This window comes from Ursus americanus, chromosome 12 (genome assembly GCF_024610735.1).
Source record: "Ursus americanus isolate L20-20 chromosome 12, mUrsAme1.1.p, whole genome shotgun sequence".
In the NCBI taxonomy this organism is placed as follows: Eukaryota; Metazoa; Chordata; class Mammalia; order Carnivora; family Ursidae; genus Ursus; species Ursus americanus.
In genome coordinates this window covers 38,292,619-38,313,102 of record NC_142138.1, presented here as the reverse complement: position 1 = coordinate 38,313,102, position 20,484 = coordinate 38,292,619, and the positions used below count along the sequence as shown (strand labels likewise).

Here is a 20,484-nt window from a genome sequence, read left to right as displayed (position 1 = left end):
ATCTCCTTATTCATTATTGATCTGTTCAGATGTTCTATTTCTGCATGATTCAGTCTTGGTAAATAGTATGCTTTTAGGAATAGATAAATTCTAAGTTGTCCAATTTGTTGACAAATAATTGTATATTAGAAGTCTTTTTATGGGTGATGGGTATTAAGGAGGGTACATATTGCATGGAGCACTGGGTGTTATATGCAAATAATGAATCATGGAACACTACATCAAAAACTAAGGATGTACAGTATGGTGACTAACATAATAAAAAAATTATTATAAAAAAAGAAAACAGTAAAAAAAAAGTTCTTCAGTACAGTAAACTTCTGGGATTTCAACCTAAAGAAATAAGGATAAAGCAAGAAAACAAAATGTGCATGAAAATATTCATGGTAACATTATTTATAATAAAAATAAAACAAATGTTCGAAAATTTTAAAAAAGTTTTTTATGATCCTTTGTTTCTCTGTGTTATAATTTATAATGTCTTCTCTTTCATTTCTAACTGTATTTGAGGCCTTTCTGTCTTGGTGTTTGTCAGGTTTGTTTATCATTTCAAGAAACCAACTATTAGTTTTGTTAATCTTTTCTCTAATTTTTCTGTTATCTGATTTCTATTTTACTTACTTTTGCTCTAATCGTCATCATTTCTTTTCTTCTGCTAACTTTGGCTTTAGTTTGTTCTTCTTTTTCTACTTCTTTGAGGTATAAAGTTAAGTTATTTATCTGTGATCTTTCTCCTTTTTTAAAGTAGGCGTTTATCACTCTAAACTCCCCTCTTAGAACTGCTTTTGCTGAATTCCATAAATTTTTGCTATGTTGTGTTTCCATTTTTATTTGAAGATTTTTTTTTGTTTTAATTTTTCTTTCAAGTTATTTAAATTCTAGTTAGTTAACATACAGTGTATATTGGTTTCAGGAGTAGAATTTAGTGATTCATCAGTTACATACAACACCACTGCTTGTCACAACAAGTGCCCTCCTTAATCCCCATCACTAATTTGGTCCATTCGCTACCCACCTCCTGTCCATCAACTCTCACTTTGTTCTCTGTAGTAAAGAGTTTCTTAAGGCTTGCCTCCCTCTCTTTTTTTTTCTCCCTTCCCCTATGTTCATCTGTTTTGTTTCTTAAATTCTACATGTGTGTGAAATAATCTGGTATTTGTCTTTCTCTGACTGACTTATTTCATTTAGCATAATACTCTAGTTCCATCCACGTCATTGCAAATGGCAAGATTTCATTCTTTTTGGTGGCTGAGTAATATTCCATTATGTATCTATATCTTTATCCACTCATCAGTCGATGCACATTTGGGCTCTTTCCATAATTTGGCTGTTGTTGATAATCCTGCTATAAACATCGGGATGTATGTGTCCCTTCAAATCAGTATTTTTGTATTCTTTAGGTAAATACTTAGTAGTGCAATTGCTGGGTCGAAGGGTACTTCTATTTTTAACTTTTTGAGGAAACTCCATACTGCTTTCTGCACCAGTGGCTGCACCCAGTTGGCATTCCCGCCAACAGTGTAAGAGGGTTCCCCTTTCTCCACATTCTTGCCAACATCTGTTGTTTCTTGTGTTGTTAAGTTTAGCCATTCTGACAGGTGTGAGGTGATACGTCATTGTAGTTTTGATTTGTATTTCCCTGATGATGAGTGATGTGGAACATGTTTTCATGTGTCTGTTGGCCATCGTTATGTCTTCTTTGAAAAAATGTCTACTCATGTCTTCTGCCCATTTTTTAACTGGATTATTTGTTTTGGGGGTGTTGAGTTTTATAAGTTCTTTATATATTTTGGATACTAACCCTTTATCAGATATGTCATTTGCAAATACCTTCTCCCATTCCTTAGGTTGTTTTTTAGTTTTGCTGATTGTTTCCTTCACTGTGCAGAAGTTTTTTAATTTGATAAAGTTCCGATAGTTCATTTTTGCTTTGGTTTCCCTTGCCTCTGGTGATGTGTCTAGTAAGACGTTGCTGCAGCCAGTGTCAAAGAGGTTGCTGCTGTGTTCTCCTCCAGGATTTTGATGGTTTTCTGTCTCACATTGAGGTCTTTCATCCATTTTGAATTTATTTTTGTGTATGATGTAAGGAAGTGGTCCAGTTTCATTCTTCTGCGCGTGGCTATTCAGTGTTCTCAACACCAATTGTTGAAGAGACTTTTTCCCATTCGATATTCTTTCCTGCTTTGTTGAGGATTAGTTGACCATGTAGTTGTGGGTCCATTTCTGGGTTTTCTATTCTGTTCCATTCATCTATGTGTCTGTTTTTGTGCCAGTACTGTACTGACTTGATGACTACAGCTTTGTAACATAGCTTGAAGTACGGAATTGCTTTTCTTTTCTTTTTCAAGATTGTTTTGGCTATTTGGGGTCTTTTGTGGTTCCATACAAATTTTAGGATTGCTTGTTTTAGCTCTGTTAAAAATGCTGGTGGTATTTTGATGGTATTGCATTAAATGTGTAGATCACTTTGGGGTGGTATAGACATTTTAACAATATTTGTTCTTTCAATCCATGAACATGGAAAGTTTTTACATTTTTTTTGTGTCCTCTTCAATTTCTTTCATAAGTATTCTGTAGTTTTCAGAGTACAGATCTTTTACCTCTTTGGTTAGTTTATTCCTAGATACCTTACAGGTTTTGGTGGAGTTGTAAATTGGATCGATTCCTTGATCTCTCTTTCTGCTGCTTCATTATTGTTGTATAGAAATGCAACAGATTTCTGTACATTGATTTTATATCCTACGACTTTGCTGAATTCATGTATCAGTTCTAGCAATTTTTTGTGGAGTCTTTCAGGTTTTCTACATAGAGTATCATGTCATCTGTGAATAGTGAAAGTTTGACTTCTTCCTTGCCAATATGGATGCCTTTTATTTCCTGATTGTTGAGGCTAGGTCTTCCAGTACTATTTTAAATAACAATGGTGAGAGTGGACATCCCTGTCTTGTTCCTGATGTTAGTGAAAAATATCTCAGTTTTTTCCCCTTGAGGATGATATTAGCTGTGGGTCTTTCACATATGGCCTTTAAGGTGTTGAGTTATGTTCCCTCTATCCCTACTTTGTAGAGGGTTTTTATCAAGAATAGATGCTGTATGTTGTCAAATGCTTTTTCTGCATCTATTGAGAAGATCATATGGTTCTTATCCTTTTGTAAAAAAATTAATGTGGTGTATCACAGTGATTGATGTGTGAATATTGAACAACCCTGCGGCCCAGGAATAAATCCCACTTGACTGTGGTGAATAATTCTTGTAATGTACTGTTGGATTTGATTTGCTAGTAGAGAATTTTTGTATCTATGTTCATCAGGGATATTGGCCTGTAATTCTCCTTTTTAGTGGGGTCTTTGGTTTTGGAATCAAGGCAATGCTGACCTCATATAATGAGTTTGGTTGTTTACCTTCTGTTTCTATTTTTTGTAATAATTTCAGAAAAATAGGTATTAACTCTTCTTTAAATGTTTGGTAGAATTCCCTTGGGAAGCCATCTGCCCTGGACTTTTGTTTATTGAAAGATTTTTGATTACTGATTCAATTTCTTTGCTAGTTATGGGTCTGTTCAAATTTTCTATTTCTTTCTGTTTCAGTTCTAGAGATGGGTCCATTTCTTCCAGATTGCCCAATTCGTTGGCATATAATTTTTCATAATATTCTCTTATAACTGTTTGTATTTCTATGGTACTGGTTGTAATCTCTCCTCTTTCATTCATGATTTTATTTCTCTTTTCTTTTTGATAAGTCTGCCTAGGGGTTTATCAATTTTATTAATTCTTTCAAAGAATCAGTTCCTACTTTCATTGATCTATTCTACTGGAGTTTTTTGTTTCTATATCATTTATTTCTGCTCTAATCTTTATTATTTCCCTTCTGCTGGCTATAGGCTTTTTTTAAAAAGATTTTATTTATTTATTTGACAGAGAGAGACAGCCAGTGAGAGCAGGAACACCAGTAGGGGGAGTGGGAGAGGAAGAAGCAGGCTCCCAGTGGAGGAGCCTGATGCGGGGCTTGATCCCAGGACACCGGGATCACGCCCTGAGCCCAAGGCAGATGCTTAACAATTGAGCCACCCAGGCTCCCCTGGCTATAAGCTTTATTTGCTGTTCTTTTTCTAGCTCCTTTATATGTAAGGTTGGTTAGGTTGAGTATTTGAGACTTTTCTTGATTCTTGAGGTAGGCCTGTATTGCTATATACTTCCCTCTTATGACTGCTTTTGCTGCATCCCAAAGATTTTGGACTGTTGTGTTTTCATTTTCATTTTCTTCCATGTATTTTTTAAAATTTCCTTTTAAATTTCCTGGTTAGCTTTAACCTCCATGTATTTGTGGTCTTTCCAAGTTTTTTCTTGTGGTTGACTTCAAGTTTCATAGCATTGTGGTCTGAAAATATGCATGGTATGATCTCAGTCTTTTTGTACTGATTGAGGTCTGATTTGTGACCCAGTATGTGATCTGGAGAATGTCCCATGTGCATTTGAACAGAATGTGTATTCTGCTGCTTTAGGGTGAAATGTTCTGAGTATATCTGTTAAGTCCATCTGGTCCAGTGATTTATTCAAAGGCATTGTTTCCTTGTTGATTTTCTGCTTAAATGATCTGTCCATTGCTGTAAGTGGGGTGTTAAAGTCCCCTACTATTATTATATTATTAGCAATGAGTTTCTTTATATTTGTTATTAATTGATTTATATATTTATAAATTTATATTTTCCCAAGTTGGGGGCATAAATATTTACAATTGTTAGTTTGAAGATTTTTAAATTTTTCCTTTTGATTTCTTCTTTGATCTTTGGTTGTTGAGGACTGTGTTATTAAATTTCTACATATTTGTGAATTTTCCAGCTCTCCTCCTGTTGTTGATTTCTAGTTTGATACCATGTGTCTCATATTAGTGTAACTATCCCTGCTTTCTTCTGGTTACCCTTATTTCTTTTACTTGAAATATCTTTTTCCATTTCTTCACTCTTAGTCTTTGTGTGTCCTTAAAGCTTAAGTGAGTCTCTTGTAGGCAGTATATAGTTGGTCTTGTCTTTTTATCCATGTAGCCATTCTGTATCTTTTGATTAGAGAATTTAATACATTTACAATTAAAGTAATTATTGATAAGGTCTTCCTATTGACATTTAATTGTTTACTGACTGTTTTATAGATCATGTCTTCTTGTTTTCTCTCTTGTTGTCTGTGATTTTATGACTTTTGTAGCAGTATGACTTAATCCCTTATTAAAATTTTGTGTATCTACTACGTTCTTTGCGGCTCATGTAAAATATGTTTTAACATCTTATTTTTAGCAGATAACAACTTCAATACCATACAGAAACTTTATACTTTTACTTCTCCCTTCCTCATAGTTCAGGTTATTGATGTTACAATTTACATCTTTTTATATTATGATACAATAGCAAATTATTGTTATTTTTAATATATTTGTTTTTTAACTTTTTAACTAGAGTTGTAAGTGATTTATGCGTAATCATTACAATACTAGAGAATCTGGCTTTGAATATATATTTACATCTGTTGGTGAGTTTTATACATTCATGTTTTTATGACATTAATAATGTTCTTTTATTTGAGCCTGAAAAAATGCCCTTTAGCATTTCTTGTAAGACAGGTTTAGTGGTGAACTCTTCAGCTTTTGGTTTTTGGGGAAAGTCTTTATCACTTCTTCATTTCTGAAAGACAGCTTTGGTGGGTATAGTAGTCTTGGTTAACTTTTTTTCTTTGAATATTTTGAAGAAATTATTCCACTTTCTCCTGGCCTGCAGTTTCTGCTAAGAAACTTATAGTCTTACAGGAACTCTCTTTTGTGTGACAAGTTGCTTTTCTCTTGCTGCTTCCAAAATTCTCCCTTTGTCTTTGACTTTTTACAATTTAATTATGACGTGTCTCAAAGTTATTCTTTTTGGATTTAACTTATTTGGGATGCTTTGGACCTCGAGAATCTGATGCCCATTTCTCTCCCCAAGTTTGGGACATTTTCAGCCATTATATCTTCAAATAGAGTTTTTGCTCTTTTTCTTCTTCTGGCATTATCACAATACACATATTTCACTTGATGCTGTCTTATAAGTACCATAGACTTTTTTCCCCTTATTTTGTTCTTTTTTTTTTTCTTTTTACTCCTCTAGATAATTTCAAATGACTTGTCTTTGAGTTCACTGATTCTACTGCTTGCTTGAGTCTACTACTGAAGTTCTCTATTGAATTCTTCAGTTCAGTCATTGTATTGTTCATCTCTAAGATCTTTGTTTTCTTTATTTTTACAGTTTCTATTTATTTGTTAGATTTCTCATTTTGTTCATGTGTTATTTTTCTAATTTTATTTGTCTATTTGTGTGTTCTTATAGTTAACTAAACTTCTTTAAGATGATTATTCTGAATTCTTTGTCAGAAAGTCCATAGAATTCCATTATTCTGGTATTAGTTATCAAAATTTTATTAGTTTCCTTTAGCATTGTCATCTTTATTTGATTCTTTATGGTCCTTGTATCCTTGCACTGGTATCTGCACATTTGAATAAGCAGTCCCTCTTCCAAACATTAGAGGTTTATTTTGGCAAGGAAAGTCCTTCACCAGTCTGCTTAGCTGACTGGTTAATTGGTAGCATTTGTGGGCAGGCACAGCTTACTGTTGAGGTCTCCAGTTGAGCAAGGCCCCTACCCATGGTCTGAGGTTGGGGAGGGTTGTCACTGGCTGTTCTCTGCAGTTGGGTGAGCCCGCTGGCTGGGCTTCATTTTCAAGTGAGGCCAGTGAATAAGCACCCTAGTTGGGTAGGGGTGCTGTTAGGGTGAGGTCTTGGGCTGTATTCCCTGGCAAGGCAATACCTCTGATTGAACTCTGAAGTTGGGCAAGGTCTCATGTTGTGCACCCTAACTGAATAGTGCTGTTGGCTAAACTCCATGTTCATGAGATCACAAGCATGGCTTCACAGTATGACAGACCCACAGGCTGTGCCCCAAGGTTGTATAGAGTCACAGGCTGTGCTTCATGTTTACTTAGGCCACTGGCTGTGCCCCTGTGTTGGGTAAGGTCACTTGCCAGGCTTTCTAGTTAAGTGCATTCTTTAGCTGTATCTCAGTGTTAGTTGATGCTGGAGACAATATGCTCCACGGTTGGGTGGAGTTACTGTCTGAGCTTTTATTGGGTGGGGCTGAAGGCTATCCTTTGTAGTGGGGCAGGGCCACTTGCTGGGCTTCTTGCCTATGCAAGGTTGCAGGCTATATTTAGTAATTGGACAGGGCCATAAGCGATTTTGCTGCTGGGTAGAGCTGTTGGCTGGGCTTCAGAGCTAGGCAGTACTTTAAACTGGGTTCCAAGTCTTCCCAGGACCACTGTTCAGGTTCTGTGGTCATTCCCAACATTTTGGCAGGGCTGCTGGCTTGACTGCCTACCTGAATAGAGCTATAGTACGGACTCCACAACTGCTCAGGTTCAATGGCCAGACAGTCCTGGTTGAGTAGGATGGGAGTATATGGTTAACTGTTGGGCAAGGTTGCAACTCAGAGCCATATAATGGGCTCGATAGGAGGTATGATCCTTTGGCTGGAGACCCAAATCATGCAGAACACTTCAACCAAGCTCCCGACCGGACAGAGCCAACAACTCAGCTCTGCAGAAGTGCAGAATCACTGACTGAGATCTCTGCTCAGGTGTTACTGCAAGCAGGAATACAGTCCACCGAGATCTGGTGCAGGTTGCTATAATCCTTGCCTCTGTTCTTTGTCTCTATCTGATCCTCGGTGGTCAAGCCCCTAGGCTTCCGTAGTGATCCCCAGGAAGTATGACCTAAGTGGGCTACCCTGGAAGCATTCCATAATACTGGGGGAGCTGAATGTCCACTTTGGGTTTTCTTTCCTCACTGGAGAAACTATAAGCTAAGCACTGACTCAGTGCTGTGCTGGTCTGGGGAAAGGACAATGCAATCAAAATGGAATCTTTACTCTTACCTTTTTACTGTGGTCCTTCTGTATCTCTGTGATCTAGGGGAGTGCTTCAGCCTCACCCTCAGGTTCTGGGATTTTCACAATGGTGGCCTTTTATGTGGATACTTGCTATTTGGTCTTCCTCTAAGGATGACTGAATTCAGGAATGACTTATGTCACTATCCTAATGATGTCACCTCAGCTATGGAACTTCTGTCATAAAGCATTTGAAGAGGAACACTTTGTGTTATCTCAAACTTACTTAGAATATTTCTGATTTTTATTCATAGAGCTGATATTATTCCTATAGAGTAATATCCTAACTCTAGAATGACATAGGAAATCCTTTGCAAGCATAATTTAAGCTATCAATATCTGATCTCAAATTGTAGTATTACTTCATGGGAAATTCCAGATGTCACATTGGACAGATTCTCTCACCGCAGGGCAAGTAGAAGATATAAATAAATAATGAGAACATCTTGTCCCTTGCTTAAATGCTTAATTTATGGTATTTGTTATGTTCTTCCAGATACGGCCTCTCTGGATATTTTACTTTTTTATTTTACTGTTCCATCTTCCTTGCCTCACATCTTTAAATATGAGATCTCCCCCAAGATTATTCTCTCTTTACTTCTCCAAGTATTCTTGCCTTTGAAGATATTCTCATATCTTGGGAGTCATCACTTATGACCTTCCCAGAAAATGATTTTTCTTTTTGCCATATCATGGGAGACTTACTCAGCCTTTTAAAGATAGTTCCTGCCCCCATTAATCTCAGTTACATTTCCAAGAACTGAGAAGAAGCTCTATCTGGAAAAATACAACAAATACCATAAATGAAGCACAAACTGGCTATCTTATCATTCATATCATTTAGTCATAATCAATAGTTTTGATTCCTTTAGCAATAATTAATACTATCTCACCCCTTCCCCCAAATAATAAATAACTGTACCAGTGTATTTCAGCATGACATTCGAAGTTCAAAGGTGAACCAGAAATGTTGCCTGTTTTTCAGCAATTGGCAAATTGAGTCTTTTTTCCCTCTGGTTTTACACAAGTGGTAAAGTGCCCATTTCTCTGGCTTACGCTCTCAGTCCTGGAAAACTATGATAGGTGTTCTACTGTAGCAAATACAAAGCATTAGAGAATCACCCTCTCCCCAGATTATCTTCAAACTATTGGTCCAGGCTGAACAATAGAATTTCAGTTATATTTTCTCATAGAATCCTTCCAATAATCTAGTGGTGCTTTATTTTCCCCATTTTACAACTGAAAAAAACAGGCTCAGAGAAAGGTAAGAATATAGCAGATAGCAGAGCTGGCTCTGTCTAGTTCCTTTATTATGGCTTCTGTGCCTCTAAGCCACACTACTCCATGAAGTAACCAGCCTCGGGCTTATATTTTACCTTTTTGGGGTTCTTGATATTTTTCATCTTTTTTAGAGAACCCATCAGGGCTGGACTCATAGAGAATCCAAGTCACAAATGCTGAAAAATTGTGATTATCTTTCTGAGAATTCTTAGCAAATTAATTTTTATATGAGAAAGTCATTAATCATTAACAATTATTAATACTTTAGCATGGATTTTTTCAATCACCTAGCCTGTTTCCCCAGCAGAACCCTAAATGTTGGTGGGGAGAACAGAATTAAGAAAAAGAAAGGCCTAGCCATGTCATAGGATAACAGACACGAGTCCCAGACAGGGATGATGCAGAGTGACAGCTGGTGATGGGCAGAACAGAGATGAAAAAAGGGGCTAAAAACAAGACATGGAAAAATGATAAACACAGATTTCATCTGCTTCATAATTTTTCCCAGGAAAAATCTTGCCTCATACACATCTTTGGTGCCTTTTTTAGTAACAACACATGTGTGTTTCTTTTTTATTCTTTTTGTTGTTCTCCTTGGAATTTTAAATGCCTTTCAGCTCATAAACTCAATAAAAATACCATGGCACATTTTTTCAAAAGAATTTTATGATCCAAGGAACTATTGCTTAATCATACAGCCTGATGTTGGATTTATTTTTCACTTTAAAAAATACTTCCTTAGGCAATGTCACAAAGATGCTACCTATTCTTAAAAAATAAACAAGAAAGAGAGTGAGCGAAAGAAATAAAACTTGTTTTTCAAGGAAAGAAGCACTTTTCTTTCTAGAAGATTGGAAAATGAGAACTAGATTGAAAAATAAGGCAAGGGAAGCATCAGTAACAAATTCCCATATCTAAGATGTAGACTTCTTTGAACAGAATTTTAAAATGTATATTGTATGCTTGAATTCTGTGCTAAAGTGTTCAGTTGTCTAAATATATAACTCTGGGAAAAGAGTTTGGAAACATCTGAGAAGAAACATCTGCCTGACTTACGGTCTTTCACCCATTTCTAAAAAAAAAAAAAAACAAAAAAAAAACTATCATTGTAGTATCTAACATCTAAACAGATGTGACACTATGGGAGTTAAAAGTTGAATATATAAAAATGAAAGTGTCTTCTTTTATTCTGTTAGGACAAAAGTTGGTTGGATTTATTGAAGTGTGATTTTTCCCATCTGTATAGAATGGTATGATCATTGTTAATAGGGGAATATCTTAAGAAAAGATGAAGCCAAATAAAGCTAAGAAGCTTTCTCAATAGAATCTTTAAAAGCAGTCAAAGATGAGAGGACTTATTAATAGTTAGAAAAGAATGATAAAGGTATACATGACTCTTATTTCTGAGGTAATTTCCTTGAAAACCCTGAAAAATAGCAACTTTGAAAATTTGAGGTCAGTGGCATTAAGGAGTAAAGGACTTATTTAAATCTTTATCTTCTGAATGATCTTTATGACTCTGGTCTTAGGCTTGCTTGTTCTGAACTGTTGTGTCATAAACCAACACAGAAATAGAAAGAACTCTGCACCTACCATTATGCAAAAATTGGTCTACCACTATCCCTGCTCTACTACTAAAGAGCTGTATGTTGTTGGGTGAGTCATTCTTTGGTTTCTCAGTTTACACATTGCACAAAGGGAGCTATGCAGAACCTCCCAGGACGGCTGTGTCAGGAAGGGATGCTGAATGGGCAGGAGTGTTCTTCTGTTACTAGGTGAGTCAGAAAAAAAATCTTTGTATGTATATCTAACATATTGGCTTCTGTATAGGCTTTCTTCAGAAGAAAAGATTCTATAACTTAAAAAAAAAAAGCATTAGCTTGGATATCCCTAAATTTTTATTAGCCTTACAGATGGTGACCCTATAAAATGTATTTGCCCATTCATTAATTCAGCAAAGTTTTTGAGTACTTTCTATGAACCAAGAACTCTACTAAGCAATGGGGATACCAAGGGGAACAAGACTAGCAAGATTCCTGATCTCAGATTTTATAATATTGTGAACATTGACCATATAGACTAGATCATTGCAAGTAGTGATAAATGCAGTAATGGACATAAATAGGGTGATGAAAAAGAAAAGCTGGTTAAGGGAAGAGAAGCCTGCTTCCAACAGGGCATTGAGGGAAGCCTTCTCTGTATAGGGGAGGATTAAGTTGAGACCTGAAGAATGATAAAGAACCAGCCCTGCAAAGAACTTTGGGAGATTCTTCAAGGTAGATGGAAAAGCAAGGGCCAAGATATGGAAGTGAGAATGGTATAGGTATTTTTGGAAGATTAAAGAGAAGCTAATCATAGTTGTAGCATAATGAATAGTGAAAAGTTGTTTGAGATGAGCTTGAAGAAATAAATAGGAAGCAGATCATGAAGGATTATTTAAATCATGGCAAGAAGTTTGGATTTTTTTCAAAGTATAGTAAAAAGGCATTGAAAGGTTTCAAGCAGAAGAGGAACATAGTCTGTGGTGGGAATCACTATATAACTCACAAACTTTGTTTAATATATCAAATGTTATTGGCTATCTCAATGGATACAATAAATCCCAGGGGACAAAAATAGAACAAAATAAATTTGAATTGCAAGAGCATGTTATGTACCAAGATAATTCAAAGAGGGAGAGAATGGTCTTTTTAACAAATGGTGCTAGAACAAGTAGAAACCTGCATATAAAAGAATAAAGTTGGACCCTTGCTTACACTACACACAAAAATTAACTCAAAATGGGTCTTAGACTGAAATATAAGAGCTAAAACTATAAATGTCTTGGAAGAAAGCATAGGAGTAAATCTTCATGAGCTTGATTTATACAAAGTTTTCTTAGATAACACTAAAAGTACAAGTGACAAAAGAAAAAAATAAATGGACTCCATTAAAATTAAAAGTTTTGTACTTCAAAAAACACCATTAAGACAGTGAAAAGACACCCATGGAAAGGGAGAAAATATTTGCAAATCATATATGATAAGGGACTTGTATCCAGAATATATAAAGAACTCTTCCAACTCAGTAGTAAAAAGGTAAACCAGTTGAAAAATTAACAGAACATTTAAACAGATGTTTCTCCAAAGAAGACATATAGTTAGCCAATAAGCAATTGAAAAGATGATCAACATCATTAGCTATTAGGAAAATGCAAATAAACCACAATGAGATACCACTTCCCTTGACTAGGATGGTTATAATAAAAAATTTTTAAATTAAAAAAAATACGAAGTGTTGATGAGGATGTAAATATACAGTGCTGATGGTATACAACATGGTGCAGCCACTTTGTAAATCAATTTGCCAGTTTCTCAAAATGTTAAATATGGAGTTACGACATGATCCACCAACTCTATTTCTAGGTATATATTCAATAAAATTGAAAACAGGGTTCAGATAAAAACTTGTACATAAATGTTTATAGCAGCATTATTTATGATAGCCAAAAAGTGGAAATAACCCAAATGATCATCACCTGATGAATTAGTAGATGTATATTAATAAATGTAGTATGTCCATGCAATGGACCATTACTTGGCAATGCAAAGAAGTTATATACTCCTACATGCCAGAACTTTGATGAACCTTGAAAACATTATGCTTAGTGAAAGCAGCCAGTCAAAAGAAACCACATGTTATATGACATGTCCCATATAAGGCAAATCCAGAAAGACTGTAAGTAGGTTAGTGGTTGCCTAAGGCCGGGGAAAGGAGGAGGGTGCGGTGCAGTCAGTGGTTGGGAGGAAATGGGAAATGACTGCTTATGGGTACAGGGTTTCTTTTGGGGTGATGAAAATATTCTAAAATTGATGGTGGTGATGGTTGCACCATTCTGTGAAATACTAAAAATCATTAAATTGTACACTTTAAATGGGTTCATAATATGGTATGTGAATTATATCTCAAAGTTGTTTAAAAAATAGATGTCATGTGTTACTTTGAAGACAGTACAGCTATCCTCACATATTTAAAGTAAGACTAGAATCCCAGACTCCTTCCATTTTATGGGTAGGCTCAACATGAAGCCAACTATTCTTTGTCAACATGACATTTATATAAAAGCATTCTTATTTTTGTAATCATTGAAGAAATGCATGAAGAACATGCACATTTAGAAATTATTGCTATTTTTCCAGTCCGCCCTGCAAGCTTCTAAATACACAAACAGGTTGCAGTGGGTATGTTAATAGCCAACATTTTGGAGCAAGATATTTCTTATGCATTTCAGAACAAGCATTAAAATTAACCAGCCTAATATCAGTGGAAGTTTACTGCCACCCACCCCGCCCCACCACTGCAAGAAGAGAAAACAACCTGTCTTTGAAGAAAAAAAGATGTGGACAAAAGAACCAGGGGAAACCTTTCTGATTATACTATCAGAAGAAAATACAATATAGAATACAGTCAACCCCCTTTTTCACACATAATGTGTTCTTCAAGTGTACAAAAGTTTACTGTGCAATATGTTCCAAATAGATCCATATGTTACATTTCTTAGAAACTAAAAGGTACTATAAAAATGTCTCACTACTCTTCACCTTTTATTCATAAACTTTGGTTTTACTTCCAACTTTAGTACATGTTTTTTAAGATGTTATTTCTTTAAAAATGGATGCCAAGTACACTAGGTTACTGTCTGATTAAGGCTAAATATTTTCTACTTTGGGCATGCTTGTTTCTTAAATATTTATTAAGCATCAACTATATGCCAGGCACCGTTTTGGGTACTAATGTTATAGCAATAAACAAAACAGACAAGTTCCCTGCTGTCTCGGAACTTCCACTGTAGTGTGGGAAGGCAATGTAAACAAGAAAGATAATTTCTGATAGTGATAAGTGCTGTGAAGAGAATAAAACATGGTAATGGGATAAAGAGTGACTAGGTATAGGCTACTTTAAATTGGGGTAGTCACAAAAGGACTCCCTGGGGTTACACTGAGCCAGATGCCTGAAAATAAAAAAAAGTTAGTCATGTGAATATCTAAGAAAAAGCTTTCTAGACAAAGGGAACATCTAATGCAAATGCCCTAAGGCAGAAAGGGCATTTATTAGATGCACTATTAGAAAAGGAAAAATACGGCCAAGTAGCTAGAATGTAGTAAGCAACTGGAAAACATGATGTCAGAGAAATAGAAGGAGCCAGATCATGTGGAGGATAACAGACGATGATAAGAGGTTTGGAGATGATTCTGGTTTCAGTGGACAGCCATTTGGAAGGTTTTAAATAGGGAGGAGAGTTTGATTAACATTGTTAGTGATAATTTGGGGTATTTTGAAGAAACAGACTATGAGGGTAAAAGTGGATTTGGAAGACTGTGGTGGTAGTGTAGATGAAAATTGGTATAGTGGTTTGGAATGTAAGGGGCAAGAGAGAGAGCGTTCCAATTCAAGACATATTTTGGAGACAGAGCCGCCTGAATTTGCTCATTGTTTGGACGTTGAGAAAGAGGAAAAAATTTATAAAGAATAAATCCTGGTTTTTGCTGGAGTAACTGAATTGGTAATCACGCTATTAAATGTATTATGGGGCTACAAATTGGTACTTACATATGTGCAAATATGTAATTTCATTATTTTTGGTTCATCTGGTTTTCCTCACAAGCTCTAACTTACTGATTAGTGAGGAATGTTGGGGGGCCTGAGGGGAAAAGAAATTTTTATTTTTTTTAATTTTTTTTTAAGATTTTTATTTAAGAGTGAGCAAGAGAGAAAGCATGAGGAGGAGAGGGGCAAAGGGAGAGGGAGAAGCAGACTCCCCTGCTGAGCAGGGAGCCTGACACAGGGCTCCATCCCAGGACCCTGTGGGCTCATGACCTGAACCACAGGCAGACACTTAACCAACTGAGCCACCCCTGTGCCCCAGGAAAAGAAATTTTTAAATCCAACTCAGCTGAAAGCTTAAACAATTTATTCCTATAAATTAGTAGTAGATAAGACTCAGAATCTTATGATGTTGCTTCTCAGATCTATCTGTTCTTGGCCTCCCTCTTTTACTCCTTTCCATTAGAGTCTGAATTTCTGCTGATGGCAAGGATAAAGTGGCCTTAGTTCTAGATGCATGTGTTATTCATAACGATAGGGACATGGTAACATCCCTTGTCAGTTTGCTTGCTGCCTACCCTGCTGGCCTGTGATGATGACGTCCGTAGCTAGTAGTTTTCATTTCTTTGGTGGGCGGGGGGCGGGGGGGGGGCGGTTCCCTGTCAGCTTCCGCTAATCTGCAGATCCCTCTCAGGTCTTCTGGATTCTCATTCAGTTCTAGCCCAGGAAATCTGCTCTTCAGCCCTTACGGCAGAGCCACGTCTTTCTAGAGTATTGGCCACTCCCCCCACCCCACCCCCACAAGCTCCCCTGGTGTTTCTAAGTTCCCATCTACGTCATATAGGAATCAAGGAGTAGCTCAGGAAAATTTAACAAATGTTCCTCATTTTTACTTTCCTGAGCATCCAAATTGATGTGGCCATAAACCAAGTGATATCTAAAAAGGAGGTAACTTTCCTGCATCCTGAAGAGGTAGTAGGGAGCAAGGGTTTCACTCTGCCAAAACTCAGAAAGAGGAATATCTGAACATCTATGTCTCTCCTTCCCTCTTTGCCTTCCTGCATACTCCTGGAATCAAAAGGAAAAAAAACAAAACAAAACCTGGCTTTCTCTATATTTCCCCTATGTCATATCCTCATCCTTCTATCATCTAGTGAAAGCCTTAAAGTACTATTGTGAGAGATGGAAAGTATGTCTTCTCTATAATATAGGACAGCCCATGTGCTAGGTGCTCCAGGCTCAACTTGTGAATTTTAAAGTTGGAAACAATAAAACAGAAAAATTTTCTCTTAATACATTCAGCCCTTCAGCATACAAACCCCTCAACCCAAATAGGGTAAAGTCTATGTATTCAAAAAGGCAAAATAGAAAAACATTTTTAATAATTTTCAAATATTGCCCCCATTACAGCAGAGATGGGGAAGATAAGGAGAGACAAGGTTTAGGGGTTTGAGGAGGGAATTCAAGGTTCAGTTTGGGACACATAAAGTTTGAGATACCTATTAGAAATTCAAAAAGATGTCAATAGGTGGGAAAATCAGAAGGTCACTGGCGCAGTCAGGACAGGTGACATAACTTTAAGAATCATTAGACTATAAGAAGATAAAGAGATGTTATAAGTAAGTAGAAAATTTGAGAAGCATGCTGCCATGTAAACAGAAGTTTTAAGAAGTTCCAAGAATGGAAAACAGTTTCAGATAAAATGAGCCATTGGATTATTGGAGTTGGCTATTTGAAGGTCAGTTGTCCGAAAGGAAGCAATTTCAGAGTTGTGGTAAGGAAAAAAAAATTTCAGAGTTGGTCGTTCATCCAAATGAAGATGGAATGAAAAATAAGGAAAGAGTGACAATGAGCATAAACAAATCTTTCTAGAAGCTTTGCTATGATGGGGAAGCAAGAATGGAACTAGAAAAGTGCATGAGAAATTGAATGAGTGAATGGAAAGGGAGGGAGGGACATGAATGAGGTCAAGGAAGGATTTTTCTCAAATGAGAGCTATCTAGCATGTTCAGTTACCGTTGGAAGTGATTCAGTTAAGAGAAAAAAATTGATATGCAAGTGTAGGAGAAGGCCTTGACGAGCACATGGGTTTTAGATGCAAGTGAGGAGCTGGCCTCAGACAAGAAACAGGGAAACGTCTTCCTTCGTAAGAGAAGGGAAACAATATGTGCGTACATAAGGAGGTGTGTTGGTAGGTTGGGTATTGGGAAGAGGTGTTTCTTGTTTGATTGCTACTGGTGTCAGTGCAGCATGAGGCAAGGTCATTAACTTGAAAATGAGGTGAGAATGGAAGTTTGAAGAATGTGCAAGCCATCTTGCAGAGTAATAACAAATTTCTCAATTATACACATTTGTGAGACTTGTTTGTCACATTTTTACATTATCCACAAATTTTTATTAATATTTAAATATATAAACACAATGATGCTTAAACTGTATTGTTGGTTGGCAGATGGCATTGGCACACAGTAGTGTCAGCTGACGCCTGAATATTTGAGTTCAGTGCAGTTGTGGAGTGCTGATATAATATAAGGGTTTATGAATTCCTTCTCATACAAGAATTGTAAGTTTAGGGGCGCCTGGGTGGCACAGCGGTTAAGCATCTGCCTTCGGCTCAGGGCGTGATCCCGGCGTTATGGGATCGAGCCCCACATCAGGCTTCTCCGCTATGAGCCTGCTTCTTCCTCTCCCACTCCCCCTGCCTGTGTTCCCTCTCTCGCTGGCTGTCTCTATCTCTGTCGAATAAATAAATAAAATCTTTAAAAAAAAAAAAAAGAATTGTAAGTTTAAGTCACATAACTACAAATTAAAGAAAAAATATAATCTCAATAGATGAAACAAAAAGTATTTATAAAAATTTAATATCAATATTGACTATCATACATAACGGTGAAACTTCAAAGAAATGAGCAGAGATCACCACTATTCACTATTTCTATTCAACATTTACTCAGAGACCCTGACAGTATAGTAAAATAAGAGAAGTAATCTATAGATAAATTATTAGAATTAACGAGATTTTAGCAAGATGCTAAATATAAGAATATACAAAAATATAAACTCCATTCTTCTTCCCCAGCAACAGCAGTTAGAAAACTTTAAAAAATACTATTTACAATACAATCAACAACAAAATTAAGCACCTAGGAATAAATCTAACAAATGATTTGCAAAATTTTATTGAAAAAAAAATGTTTATTAACAAAGATCTAAATAAATGGAGAGATAGTTTATATTCATGGATCGGAGGACTCAATATCAAAAAATTATCAACTTCCCCTAAATTAGTCTATGGATTCAGTGTAATTTTAGTCAAAATTCCCATAAGAATTTTTTATAGGACCTAATTGATGAAGAGTGATTTTATAAGAAATGGGGAAGAACAAAGGACCAATATCAAGACAGTTTTCAAGAACAAGTTGCAAAGGGTGGGAGCACAGTGGTGTGTAGAAGGGAGAACTTGCCCTACCTGATATCATAACTTGTTAAAGCTAGAGTAATTTAGTGTCATGCTCATTCACAGAAAGACAAGAGACCAGTGGAAATAGAAGATAACCTAGACTCATATCTCAGTATATTTTGAAACTCGAAGTTTGATAAATTAATTATAGATTACAGATCATTAAGGAAAGGATGAAATATTCAATAAAAGATACTGGTACAATTGGTTACCCAAATGGAAAACAAAATAAAACAGCTTCTTCACACTAGTGTACACACACACAGAAGAATGAAATTCCAATTGAACACTTAGCTGTGAAAATCAAAATGTTAACTATGAGAACATTTATGAGAACATTTCATGATCTCTAGAGGGAGAGGAGAAGGATCCCCTAAACACTGAAAGAAATAAGAAAATATTGATGAAACTTGACTATGTTAAAACTGCAAACTTGTATTAATCAAAAGTTACGTTAAAGTGAGAAAATAAGCTGCAAGCGGAGAGATCTGAATTATATAGAATGAGCAAAATACAAGTATCAGGAATATGTATAAAAACTTTTATGTATAACCCAAAAAGAATAGCTCAGGAGAATACTGGACAGAAGATAAGAGCCAGAGAGTCAAATATAGATGTCGGATAACTGTATGAATAGATAATCATTCCTCCTTAATAATCAGAAATATGCAAATTGAAAACACAAACAACATATCATTTCCCACAATGAGATGGATATATTTTAAGTCCGATAGTACCAACCATTACAGAAGATTTGGAGTAATTGGACTCAAACATAGCTGTGAAAATGTAAATTGACAAAACTACTTTGGAAAACAATTTGACAATATCTTGTATACTTGAAGATGCGTATATTCTGTAACTCAGCAATTTAACTTCAGGGGCAATACCGTAAAACACAAAACAAACAGCCCTTTGACATGGCGCATAGAGGGATGCACAAGGTATTTGTTGCAGCATTCTCTATAACAGAAAAAACCCACACCAAGAATTCATCAGTAGGAAAGTGTTTAAATAAGTTGTGATTTGATAAGAAAATGGAATCCTGTAGAATTAAAAACAGAAAGTGAATGGATTAATGACATTGATTAATTTCAAAAACAAAATGTGTGTTTAAAAAGTTTCAAAAGAATACATAAAGTATGCTTATTTAAAGTTTGAAAAGATGCAAAATAACCATATATTGCAAATGGAGTAAAAGTATAAAGAAATGCATGGGAATGATAAACAAATTGAGGGCAATGGTTGAACCTGAGTGAAGAGGGAGGGTAACTTGTTTGGAAAGGTATGTGTAAAGGGACTTCAATTATGTACATATGTATATTGTTTCTTTTTCTTCAAGTGGGTGGTGGGTACATGGGTATTTATTGTACCTTCTAATATCTTTTTATATGTATTTAAATATTACACAATAAACCTTAAAAAGGCAACAGTAGTTAGTGAGAACTAACACTGACCTAAGCTCTTCAGTGTAAGTCCAGTTCTTTCTAAACTTTACATGCGTTATCTCATTCAATCTTAGTAACTCTTTGAAAAGGTATTATTTTACTTCTTTTATATAATGAGAAACTAAGGCCTTTAGAAGTTAAATAATCTACTTATGGTCGTATTGCTGTAAGGCAACAGAGCCAGAATATGAAACTAGCAGTCTGACTTTTAAATGTTCACACCATTAACCTCTAATGAAGGTTAATCTGCCTCTTTTTAAAACTCGGCATTAACCACAAAAAAACTCAAGTTAGTGCAACTATCATTTCGACCTCTGGATGCAGCTAGAACTACAGCAATGGAACTTTACCATTTTGGCTTCTAAATTCAGTGACTTTCTGAGGCTAGAAGAGCATTTGCTCAGGAGCATAGGGCATGAGTCACTTCCTTAGGTATCTGTTTATTCGTTCAACAAATATTTATCAAGGACCTACATAGCGAGTGGTAAGCCACAATTTATTTCTTGTCTACATCATTTTTGCAGTTTTCCAAGCTTTGGGACACAAATTTGAGATTTCCATTTTCATTTCCAACTAATGCAAGGAGTGCTGTGATTAATTATTAGCCATTTTAGAACTTGCATCCTCTGGCTTACTGTGGATCTCATTTAAGCCTAATTGTTGTTGACCTGCAAATTTACATGATATCTAAAATATTTTAGCCAATTGATACTTCAAAAGAGTATTAAAAAATTCTGTCTACTTTGTCTAAACAA

At 35.9% G+C, this 20,484-nt stretch overlaps 1 protein-coding gene across 3 annotated transcripts in view; it reads left to right on the top strand.

The window, feature by feature from the left end:
* The window catches only part of COL24A1 (collagen type XXIV alpha 1 chain), a 364,391-nt gene that overhangs the window by 249,489 nt on the left and 94,418 nt on the right, over nt 1-20,484 (top strand). The gene's annotated exons all lie outside the window — the stretch shown is intronic.